The sequence below is a fragment of the Phascolarctos cinereus genome, unplaced genomic scaffold (assembly GCF_003287225.1).
Source record: "Phascolarctos cinereus isolate Bilbo 61053 unplaced genomic scaffold, phaCin_HiC Scaffold_590;HRSCAF=1221, whole genome shotgun sequence".
Taxonomy (NCBI): domain Eukaryota; kingdom Metazoa; phylum Chordata; class Mammalia; order Diprotodontia; family Phascolarctidae; genus Phascolarctos; species Phascolarctos cinereus.
In genome coordinates this window covers 12958-24954 of record NW_027555947.1, presented here as the reverse complement: position 1 = coordinate 24954, position 11997 = coordinate 12958, and the positions used below count along the sequence as shown (strand labels likewise).

At 46.1% G+C, this 11997-nt stretch overlaps 1 long non-coding RNA gene across 1 annotated transcript; it reads left to right on the top strand.

The window, feature by feature from the left end:
* Positions 1–9816: 9816 nt before the first annotated feature.
* LOC144457429 (uncharacterized) lies at positions 9817–11273 on the top strand. Its single transcript, XR_013486737.1, has 2 exons — positions 9817–9940; positions 10993–11273. It is a non-coding gene; the product is annotated as an uncharacterized LOC144457429 (long non-coding RNA).
* The last annotated feature ends 724 nt before the right edge of the window (positions 11274–11997 follow it).

Genomic DNA, 11997 nt, shown 5'->3' with positions numbered 1-11997 from the left:
CTCTCCACTGTTTCTCTCTCTGTCTCTCTTCTCTCTCTTCTCTCTCTGTCTGTCTTTGTCTCTACATACACACATGCACACACACACAGACACGCACAGGGACACACACTCGACCCCAGTGCAATCATTTCCTATGAAATTTTTAAGTGAGAGAATCATTTGTAATTCGATGGTGAAGAAACGGTGCTCTATAGTGTTTGTGCCCAGTAAGTTGCATTACTTTTCTAAGGAGAAGAGATGGGATAGCCATGGGCAAAAAAGATTTGGAACACAAACTCATTTGTGAAACCTCATGGCAAAAGTGAGTGAAAAATAGGGGCTTTTCTAATGGTTGAGTATTCATATTCTCTCAGTGTTGAAACTTATGAGTACTCACCTACTATCTATAGTCATATCTATTTGTACTGATATTCTCTCTCTAGATTTCTGTGTATGAATACTCGCAGTATATCTATGTTTCTTTCTACAGCCATGCTCCTATATCATTCTTTACATCCACACACACACATATGTATCCTTTGTTCTCATATTCATATATGTCAGCAATCATAAATGGAGAAGATATATTCCTATTTATGTCCCTGTCTAACTCTCAGTATTATGTATGATTATGCATACTACTTTCCTCCATTTATGGACACAGAAGCATTGGCATACATTATTTTCACATAAAAAGTACTTACATATTCCTTATCTTCTTGTGTATATATATATATATAGTAATATATATATATATATATATATACATATGTATATATATGTATATATGTATATATATGTATATATATATATATTATATATATATTAGTATATATATATATATAATATATATATATTATATATATATACAGAGTAGTTCTCAATTTTCTCTCTCCATATATATATGTGGTTATAGGAATCCTCATACTCTGTCTAATCGTATATGACTCCACACCTTCTCCAACAGGGAAATTGTGGAATTCTTGTTTATAGAGAGCGAAAAAGGGGCTCACACTTGAATGAATGAAGAATAAAATAGAGAAGTATCATTCAGTCTTTTTTTCACTCATTTGTGACACTTTGTGGAGTATTTTGAGGCTGTCATGGCAGAGATTCTGCAGTGGTTTGCCCTCTTCCCTGCAGCTCATTTTACAGAGAAGAAAACTGAGGCCAACTGGGTGAAGTCCTTGGCCAAGGTCACATAGCGCCAGGGTGACATGTGAAACGGCCTTTTACTTCAGGTCTTGCTGAGCCCAGACCAGACACTCTATCCACCTAGACAATACATGTGTACCCATGTGAGAGGCTCTCCCAGAAGTCCTTCGTAGGAATATAGAGAGAAATCCATAAGTATTCTTCTGTATGAATACAGAAAGAGAATGTGTGAGTTCTTCATTAATATGAACATCATGAAAAACTCTAGAAAGACGTGGGGATAGGAAGATCCAAACAAATGGGTTTTTCTCAGGGGTACAAGGGATGGAGAAAGACATGGATAGACTGTGCCATGGACACTTGTCCAGTTCCCCTTCTTCCTCTATGCCTGTGGGGCAGCTGCAAGGGTTTCAGTGAGATAAGGCAGCTGGAGTACAGGAGTACAGTCAGGTTCCCTTGGCTGGGGATCTACTGGGGGTGGGGCAGCTAAAACGAACCCAGTAGAACCCGTGCCCAGGGGGAGGGGGGGTAGCGGAATCCACGGATCTGTAGAAGGTGAATGTGGCTCCTGGAGTCCCAGCGGGGGGCCGGTGTGGAGGGGGGTGGAACCTGCGTAGCCAGGCAGCAAGGTGGGCTGAGGCCTCACAAAGGCGCTTGCTGACGTCACCGAGCATCAGCTCTGCTCCGCCCCTTGTTGCCTGAGTATCTATGGTGGCCGAGAGTTCAAATGTGGCAGAGTGTGAGATTGCAGGAGAGCAGCTGAACGGCAAGCCGAGGCTCGCCAGAAGCTAGGGGCCACACTGCACCTGCTTCAGCACCTCGAAGTTCCTTCGGATAGAAGGTCATTGGTCCCCAAGTGGTATTTCTCTGACCTTCGCTTTTCACCCCCTGTAGGTTCTGAGGGAGGCCAGGGGGCTGCACTGGGGAACAGCTCTGCCCGGGAGAGCAAAGCTGCCACAGCCCCAGGGGCTTCATTGCAGGCTTTCAAGTCAGATCACTGGCTGGTAGGACGAACTTCCTGCTTGGCAGTTGCCTGCAGGGAAAGCATTGGACTAGTACTTTGCTTTTTGCTCTTTGGTTTTTGGTTTTCTGCTGGAATGGGTGATTGAGGGGGGAGGTGGGCGTGGAGGAGTAGCTCTGAATGGACTTGGAGGGGATGGTGAGATGGAGGGCTAAAGGAGACCTTAGGGGTCATGTGGTCCAACCTCTTCATTTGGGAGAAAGTGAAAATGAGGACAAGAACAGCCAGTAAGTACCGGAAGCAGATCCCGGGCCCAGGTTTGTCTTGCTTGACACCCTAGGTGGCTTCTCTGTTAACATGTCTCTCCTTTGACATCCAAGTTTCCTGGGCGGAAGATCCCTCACAATACACTCCCAAGAAACAGCTTTCCTGCCTGAACTGAGATTTGTGTAGGTCACCCAGACAGTTACCAGGGCAAGGCAGAGCAAATATCACCCCTTTCCTGAAAGGGTTTCTTCCCTTTCTGAAATAGGAGGGAAGGGAGGCGATGATCTTCAGTGGCTTTGAAGAGGTCTGGGGGTTTTGGGGTGCTGGGACCCCAAGATCGCGGTACCAGGCCCTGCCTGAAAGAATTCAACTGAAATCTTCTTCAGCCAGAGGAAAAGTGTATTAGTGATAAATCACATTGACCAGGGCACGCCGGTAAAGACGAGCAGTCATGAGAGGTTCTCAGCCTTGTGGGCCTGAGAATCTCAGCTGAGTGACGCCCAGGGCATGAGAGGTTGTCAGCCTTTTGAGCGTGAGGTTCTCAGCATCTGAATGAGGGCCAAGGTGGATCTTCAATACTAAAGTAACTTTGGGTGGCCAGAGAAGGGGGTTGGGTAAAGGGTGTAGGTAAGAATTCTCATTGGGGAGGTAGGCCAGACTGAATAGACAATGGGAATAGATAATGGAGGAACAGGAAGGCAGAAGTTTGAAAGGCATCTGCACAAAATCAAGGTGGGGCTAAGACTTTGAAAGGGAGACAAAGGAAGGCCTTTCTGGGGCCTGTAGACAAGAGGGAGCCTACGGCTTTTTGGGCGCATCTGAATAAGATGAAAAGGTAAAGATGAGGCTTTCCAAGGGACATGAGGGTCTGGGGCCTGTGAGTCAGATAGCCTTTGGGGCAAAGGGTGAAGATCTTGGCTAGGGCCCTGCCCTCATCAGCTTCACTCCTAGGCCTACATGAATGTTTTCCTGGAAGTTGGATATGATAAAAGCCTATGCAAGGTCCCTCTTTCCTGCCCTGAGAAAACAGCCAGTCCAGTGTGGGGGGAGAGGAGTCTCTGGGACATGGTGAACTTGGTCTAGGTTGGGCAAAGGAGGAAGGGCTAGGTGACAGGGGGATCTGCAACAGCTTGCGGCAGTTGGCCTTTCCCCGATGGGAAAGAGGGTGGAAAGTGATCACACAGCAAAGGGATCAACTGTAGGCTGACCAAAGGGACCTCTCCGGGCTAAATGAGGGTCCTGAAGGAGTCAGGGTGAGGACAGGAACCTGAAGAACACGTTGAGCAAAGCTCATGTGCCCTTTCGTTTCCCAACCTTAGCAGGTCTATCAGGTTGTTCCCAGGAAGAGGGGTTCTTCCCCAGCTTGTTGAGATCATTCTCCAGGACAGCTCAAAGATCATCTCCTTGATGCCAAAGATCTGAAGGGGAAGAAGATGGGGCAAGAAACGAAATCAAATTGCCGGTGGAAATGATGCCAGCAACACAAGAGTTCAGGAGTCCTGGAAAGCCTCAGGGGCTGGTCCCAGGCCACTGACAATCAGAGAAAAGAAAGCAGAGCCAAAAGAAATGTGGCTTACACTAAAAACTCCTCCAAGCTGAAGTATTCCTCTCTTTTACTCATGATTGAAATGGGGATGTGTATTGAAAAAAGGGCCAGGGATCTCTCTCTCTCTCTCTCTCTCTCTCTTCTCTCTCTCTCTCTCTCTCTCTCTCTCTGTTTCTCTCTGTCTCTCTCTCTCTCTCTCTCTCTGTCTTTGTCTCTATCATACACACATGCACACACACACAGACACGCACAGGGACACACTCGACCCCAGTGCAATCATTTCATATGAAATTTTAAGTGAGAGAAATCATTTGTAATTCGATGGTGAAGAAACGGTGCTCTATAGTGTTGTGCCCAGTAGTTGCATTACTTTCTAAGGAGAGAGATGGCATAGCCATGGGCAAAAAAGATTTGGAACACAAACTCATTTGTGAAACCTCATGGCAAAAGTGAGTGAAAAATAGGGGCTTTTCTAATGGTTGAGTATTCATATTCTCTCAATGTTGAAACTTATGAGTACTCACCTACTATCTATAGTCATATCTATTTGTACTGATATTCTCTCTCTAGATTCCTGTGTATGAATACTCCAGTATTATCTATGTTTCTTTCTACAGCCATGCTCATATATCCATTCTTTACATCCACACACACACATATATCTCTTTTGTCTCTTTCTATTCATATATGTCAGCAATCATAAATGGAGAAGATATATTCCTATTTATGTCCCTGTCTAACTCTCAGTATTATGTATGATTATGCATACTACTTTCTCCATTTATGGACACAGAAGCATGCATACATTATTTTCACATAAAAAGTACTTACATATTCCTTATCTTCTTGTGTATATATATATATATATATATATATATATATGTATATATATATATATGTATATATATATATATATATATATATATATATATATATATATATATATATATATATGAGTTCTCATTTTCTCTCTCCATATATATATGTGGTTATAGGAATCCTCATACTCTGTCTAATCGTATATGACTCCACACCTTCTCCAACAGGGAAATTGTGGAATTCTTGTTTATAGAGAGCGAAAAAGGGCTCACACTTGAATGAAGAATAAAATAGAGAAGTATCATTCAGTCTTTTTTTCACTCATTTGTGACACTTTGTGGAGTATTTTGAGGCTGTCATGGCAGAGATTCTGCAGTGGTTTGCCCTTTCTCCCTGCAGCTCATTTTACAGAGAAGAAAACTGAGGCCAACTGGGTGAAGTCCTTGGCCAAGGTCACATAGCCCAGGGTGACATGTGAAACGGCCTTTTACTTCAGGTCTTGCTGAGCCCAGACCAGACACTCTATCCACCTAGACAATACATGTGTACCCATGTGAGAGGCTCTCCCAGAAGTCCTTCGTAGGAATATAGAGAGAATCCATAAGTATTCTTCTGTATGAATACAGAAAGAGAATGTGTGAGTTCTTCATTAATATGAACATCATGAAAAACTCTAGAAAGACGTGGGGATAGGAAGATCCAAACAAATGGGTTTTTCTCAGGGGTACAAGGGATGGAGAAAGACATGGATAGACTGTGCCATGGACACTTGTCCAGTTCCCCTTCTTCCTCTATGCCTGTGGGGCAGCTGCAAGGGTTTCAGTGAGATAAGGCAGCTGGAGTACAGGAGTACAGTCAGGTTCCCTTGGCTGGGGATCTACTGGGGGGTGGGGCAGCTAAAACGAACCCAGTAGAACCCGTGCCCAGGGGGAGGGGGGTAGCGGAATCCACGGATCTGTAGAAGGTGAATGTGGCTCCTGGAGTCCCAGCGGGGGGCCGGTGTGGAGGGGGGTGGAACCTGCGTAGCCAGGCAGCAAGGTGGGCTGAGGCCTCACAAAGGCGCTTGCTGACGTCACCTAGCATCAGCTCTGCTCCGCCCCTCGTGGGCCTGAGTATCTATGGTGGCCGAGAGTTCAATTGTGGCAGAGTGTGAGATTGCAGGAGAGCAGCTGAACGGCAAGCCGAGGCTCGCCAGAAGCTAGGGGCCACACTGCACCTGCTTCAGCACCTCGAAGTTCCTTCGGATAGAAGGTCATGGTCCCCAAGTGGTATTTCTCTAACCTTCGCTTTTCACCCCTGTAGGTTCTGAGGGAGGCCAGGGGGCTGCACTGGGGAACAGCTCTGCCCGGGAGCAAGCTGCCACAGCCCCAGGGGCTTCATTGCAGGCTTTCAAGTCAGATCACTGGCTGGTAGGACGAACTTCCTGCTTGGCAGTTGCCTGCAGGGAAAGCATTGGACTAGTACTTTGCTTTTTGCTCTTTGGTTTTTGGTTTTCTGCTGGAATGGGTGATTGAGGGGGGAGGTGGGCGTGGAGGAGTAGCTCTGAATGGACTTGGAGGGCTTGGTGAGATGGAGGGCTAAAGGAGACCTTAGGGGTCATGTGGTCCAACCTCTGCATTTGGGAGAAAGTGAAAATGAGGACAAGAACAGCTAGTAAGTACCGGAAGCAGATCCCGGGCCCAGGTTTGTCTTGCTTGACACCCTAGGTGGCTTCTCTGTTAACATGTCTCTCCTTTGACATCCAAGTTTCCTGGGCGGAAGATCCCTCACAATACACTCCCAAGAAACAGCTTTCCTGCCTGAACTGAGATTTGTGTAGGTCACCCAGACAATTACGAGGGCAAGGCAGAGCAAATATCACCCCTTTCCTGAAAGGGTTTCTTCCCTTTCTGAAATAGGAGGAAAGGGAGGCGATGATCCTCAGTGGCTTTGAAGAGGTCTAGGGGTTTTGGGGTGCTGGGTCCCCAAGATCGCGGTACCAGGCCCTGCCTGAAAGAATTCAACTGAAATCTTCTTCAGCCAGAGGAAAAGTGTATTAGTGATAAATCACATTGACCAGGGCACGCCGGTAAAGACGAGCAGTCATGAGAGGTTCTCAGCCTTGTGGGCCTGAGAATCTCAGCTGAGTGACGCCCAGGGCATGAGAGGTTGTCAGCCTTTTGAGCGTGAGGTTCTCAGCATCTGAATGAGGGCCAAGGTGGATCTTCAATACTAAAGTAACTTTGGGTGGCCAGAGAAGGGGGTTGGGTAAAGGGTGTAGGTAAGAATTCTCATTGGGGAGGTAGGCCAGACTGAATAGACAATGGGAATAGATAATGGAGGAACAGGAAGGCAGAAGTTTGAAAGGCATCTGCACAAAATCAAGGTGGGGCTAGGACTTTGAAAGGGAGACAAAGGAAGGCCTTTCTGGGGCCTATAGATAAGAGGGAGCCTACGGCTTTTAGGGCGCATCTGAATAAGATGAAAAGGTAAAGATGAGGCTTTCCAAGGGACATGAGGGTCTGGGGCCTGTGAGTCAGATAGCCTTTGGGGCAAAGGGTGAAGATCTTGGCTAGGGCCCTGCCCTCATCAGCTTCACTCCTAGGCCTACATGAATGTTTTCCTGGAAGTTGGATATGATAAAAGCCTATGCAAGGTCCCTCTTTCCTGCCCTGAGAAAACAGCCAGTCTAGTGTGGGGGGAGAGGAGTCTCTGGGACATGGTGAACTTGGTCTAGGTTGGGCAAAGGAGGAAGGGCTAGGTGACAGGGGGATCTGCAACAGCTTGCGGCAGTTGGCCTTTCCCCGATGGGAAAGAGGGTGGAAAGTGATCACACAGCAAAGGGATCAACTGTAGGCTGACCAAAGGGACCTCTCCGGGCTAAATGAGGGTCCTGAAGGAGTCAGGGTGAGGACAGGAACCTGAAGAACACGTTGAGCAAAGCTCATGTGCCCTTTCGTTTCCCAACCTTAGCAGGTCTATCAGGTTGTTCCCAGGAAGAGGGGTTCTTCCCCAGCTTGTTGAGATCATTCTCCAGGACAGCTCAAAGATCATCTCCTTGATGCCAAAGATCTGAAGGGGAAGAAGATGGGGCAAGAAACGAAATCAAATTGCCGGTGGAAATGATGCCAGCAACACAAGAGTTCAGGAGTCCTGGAAAGCCTCAGGGGCTGGTCCCAGGCCACTGACAATCAGAGAAAAGAAAGCAGAGCCAAAAGAAATGTGGCTTACACTAAAAACTCCTCCAAGCTGAAGTATTCCTCTCTTTTACTCATGATTGAAATGGGGATGTGTATTGAAAAAAGGGCCAGGGATCTCTCTCTCTCTCTCTCTCTCTCTCTCTCTTCTCTCTCTCTCTCTCTCTCTCTCTGTTTCTTTCTGTCTCTCTCTCTCTCTCTCTCTCTCTCCTTTCTCTCTTATACCACATGCACACACACAGACACGCACAGGGACACACTCGACCCCAGTGCAATCATTTCATATGAAATTTTAAGTGAGAGAAATCATTTGTAATTCGATGGTGAAGAAACGGTGCTCTATAGTGTTGTGCCCAGTAGTTGCATTACTTTCTAAGGAGAGAGATGGGATAGCCATGGGCAAAAAAGATTTGGAACACAAACTCATTTGTGAAACCTCATGGCAAAAGTGAGTGAAAAATAGGGGCTTTTCTAATGGTTGAGTATTCATATTCTCTCAATGTTGAAACTTATGAGTACTCACCTACTATCTATAGTCATATCTATTTGTACTGATATTCTCTCTCTAGATTCCTGTGTATGAATACTCCAGTATTATCTATGTTTCTTTCTACAGCCATGCTCATATATCCATTCTTTACATCCACACACACACATATGTACTCCTTTGTTCTCTATTCATATATGTCAGCAATCATAAATGGAGAAGATATATTCCTATTTATGTCCCTGTCTAACTCTCAGTATTATGTATGATTATGCATACTACTTTCTCCATTTATGGACACAGAAGCATGCATACATTATTTTCACATAAAAAGTACTTACATATTCCTTATCTTCTTGTGTATATATATATATATTATATATATATATGTATTATGTATATATTATATATATTATATATATATATATATAATATATATATGAGTTCTCATTTTCTCTCTCCATATATATATGTGGTTATAGGAATCCTCATACTCTGTCTAATCGTATATGACTCCACACCTTCTCCAACAGGGAAATTGTGGAATTCTTGTTTATAGAGAGCGAAAAAGGGCTCACACTTGAATGAAGAATAAAATAGAGAAGTATCATTCAGTCTTTTTTTCACTCATTTGTGACACTTTGTGGAGTATTTTGAGGCTGTCATGGCAGAGATTCTGCAGTGGTTTGCCCTTTCTCCCTGCAGCTCATTTTACAGAGAAGAAAACTGAGGCCAACTGGGTGAAGTCCTTGGCCAAGGTCACATAGCCCAGGCTGACATGTGAAACGGCCTTTTACTTCAGGTCTTGCTGAGCCCAGAGCAGACACTCTATCCACCTAGACAATACATGTGTACCCATGTGAGAGGCTCTCCCAGAAGTCCTTCGTAGGAATATAGAGAGAATCCATAAGTATTCTTCTGTATGAATACAGAAAGAGAATGTGTGAGTTCTTCATTAATATGAACATCATGAAAAACTCTAGAAAGACGTGGGGATAGGAAGATCCAAACAAATGGGTTTTTCTCAGGGGTACAAGGGATGGAGAAAGACATGGATAGACTGTGCCATGGACACTTGTCCAGTTCCCCTTCTTCCTCTATGCCTGTGGGGCAGCTGCAAGGGTTTCAGTGAGATAAGGCAGCTGGAGTACAGGAGTACAGTCAGGTTCCCTTGGCTGGGGATCTACTGGGGGTGGGGCAGCTAAAACGAACCCAGTAGAACCCGTGCCCAGGGGGAGGGGGGGTAGCGGAATCCACGGATCTGTAGAAGGTGAATGTGGCTCCTGGAGTCCCAGCGGGGGCCGGTGTGGAGGGGGGTGGAACCTGCGTAGCCAGGCAGCAAGGTGGGCTGAGGCCTCACAAAGGCGCTTGCTGACGTCACCTAGCATCAGCTCTGCTCCGCCCCTCGTTGCCTCATATGGTGGCCGAGAGTTCAAATGTGGCAGAGTGTGAGATTGCAGGAGAGCAGCTGAACGGCAAGCCGAGGCTCGCCAGAAGCTAGGGGCCACACTGCACCTGCTTCAGCACCTCGAAGTTCCTTCGGATAGAAGGTCATGGTCCCCAAGTGGTATTTCTCTGACCTTCGCTTTTCACCCCTGTAGGTTCTGAGGGAGGCCAGGGGGCTGCACTGGGGAACAGCTCTGCCCGGGAGCAAGCTGCCACAGCCCCAGGGGCTTCATTGCAGGCTTTCAAGTCAGATCACTGGCTGGTAGGACGAACTTCCTGCTTGGCAGTTGCCTGCAGGGAAAGCATTGGACTAGTACTTTGCTTTTTGCTCTTTGGTTTTTGGTTTTCTGCTGGAATGGGTGATTGAGGGGGGAGGTGGGCGTGGAGGAGTAGCTCTGAATGGACTTGGAGGACTTGGTGAGATGGAGGGCTAAAGGAGACCTTAGGGGTCATGTGGTCCAACCTCTTCATTTGGGAGAAAGTGAAAATGAGGACAAGAACAGCCAGTAAGTACCGGAAGCAGATCCCGGGCCCAGGTTTGTCTTGCTTGACACCCTAGGTGGCTTCTCTGTTAACACCTCTCTCCTTTGACATGCACATTTCATGGGCGTAAGATCCCTCAGAAAACACTCCCAACAAACAGCTTCCTGCCTCAACTGGATTTTGTAGGTCACCCAGACAGTTACCAGGGCAAGGCAGAGCCAATATCACCCTTTTCCTGAATGGGTTTCTTCCCTTTCTGAAATAGGAGGGAAGGGACGGGATGATCTTCAGTGGCTTCCCTCCTAGGCCTACTTGAATGTTTTCCTGGAAGTTGGATATGATACAAAGCCTAGCAAGGTCCCTCTTTCCGCCCTGAGAAAACACCCAGTCTAGTGTGGGGGGAGAGGAGTCTCTGGGACATGGTGAACTTGGTCTAGGTTGGGCAAAGGAGGAAGGGCTAGGTGACAGGGGGATCTGCAACAGCTTGCGGCAGTTGGCCTTTCCCCGATGGGAAAGAGGGTGGAAAGTGATCACACAGCAAAGGGATCAACTGTAGGCTGACCAAAGGGACCTCTCCGGGCTAAATGAGGGTCCTGAAGGAGTCAGGGTGAGGACAGGAACCTGAAGAACACGTTGAGCAAAGCTCATGTGCCCTTTCGTTTCCCAACCTTAGCAGGTCTATCAGGTTGTTCCCAGGAAGAGGGGTTCTTCCCCAGCTTGTTGAGATCATTCTCCAGGACAGCTCAAAGATCATCTCCTTGATGCCAAAGATCTGAAGGGGAAGAAGATGGGGCAAGAAACGAAATCAAATTGCCGGTGGAAATGATGCCACCAACACAAGAGTTCAGGAGTCCTGGAAAGCCTCAGGGGCTGGTCCCAGGCCACTGACAATCAGAGAAAAGAAAGCAGAGCCAAAAGAAATGTGGCTTACACTAAAAACTCCTCCAAGCTGAAGTATTCCTCTCTTTTACTCATGATTGAAATGGGGATGTGTATTGAAAAAAGGGCCAGGGATCTCTCTCTCTCTCTCTCTCTCTCTCTCTCTCTCTCTCTCTCTCTCTCTCTCTGTCTCTCTCTCTTCTCTCTCTCTCTCTCTCTCTCTCTCTCTCTCTGTCTTTGTCTCTATCATACACACATGCACACACACACACAGACACGCACAGGGACACACTCGACCCCAGTGCAATCATTTCATATGAATTTTAAGTGAGAGAAATCATTTGTAATTCGATGGTGAAGAAACGGTGCTCTATAGTGTTGTGCCCACCAGTTGCATTACTTTCTAAGGAGAAGATGGGATAGCCATGGGCAAAAAAGATTTGGAACACAAACTCATTTGTGAAACCTCATGGCAAAAGTGAGTGAAAAAAGGGCTTTTCTAATGGTTGAGTATTCATATTCTCTCAATGTTGAAACATATGAGTACTCACCTACTATCTATAGTCATATATATTTGTACTGATATTCTCTCTCTAGATTCCTGTATATGAAACTCCAGTATTATCTATGTTCTTTCTACAGCCATGCTCATATATCCATTTCTTTACATCCACACACACACATATGTACTCCTTTGTTCTCTATTCATATATGTCAGCAATCATAAATGGAGAAGATATATTCCTATTTTGTCCCTGTCTAACTCTCAGTTATGTATGATTATGCATACTACTTTCTC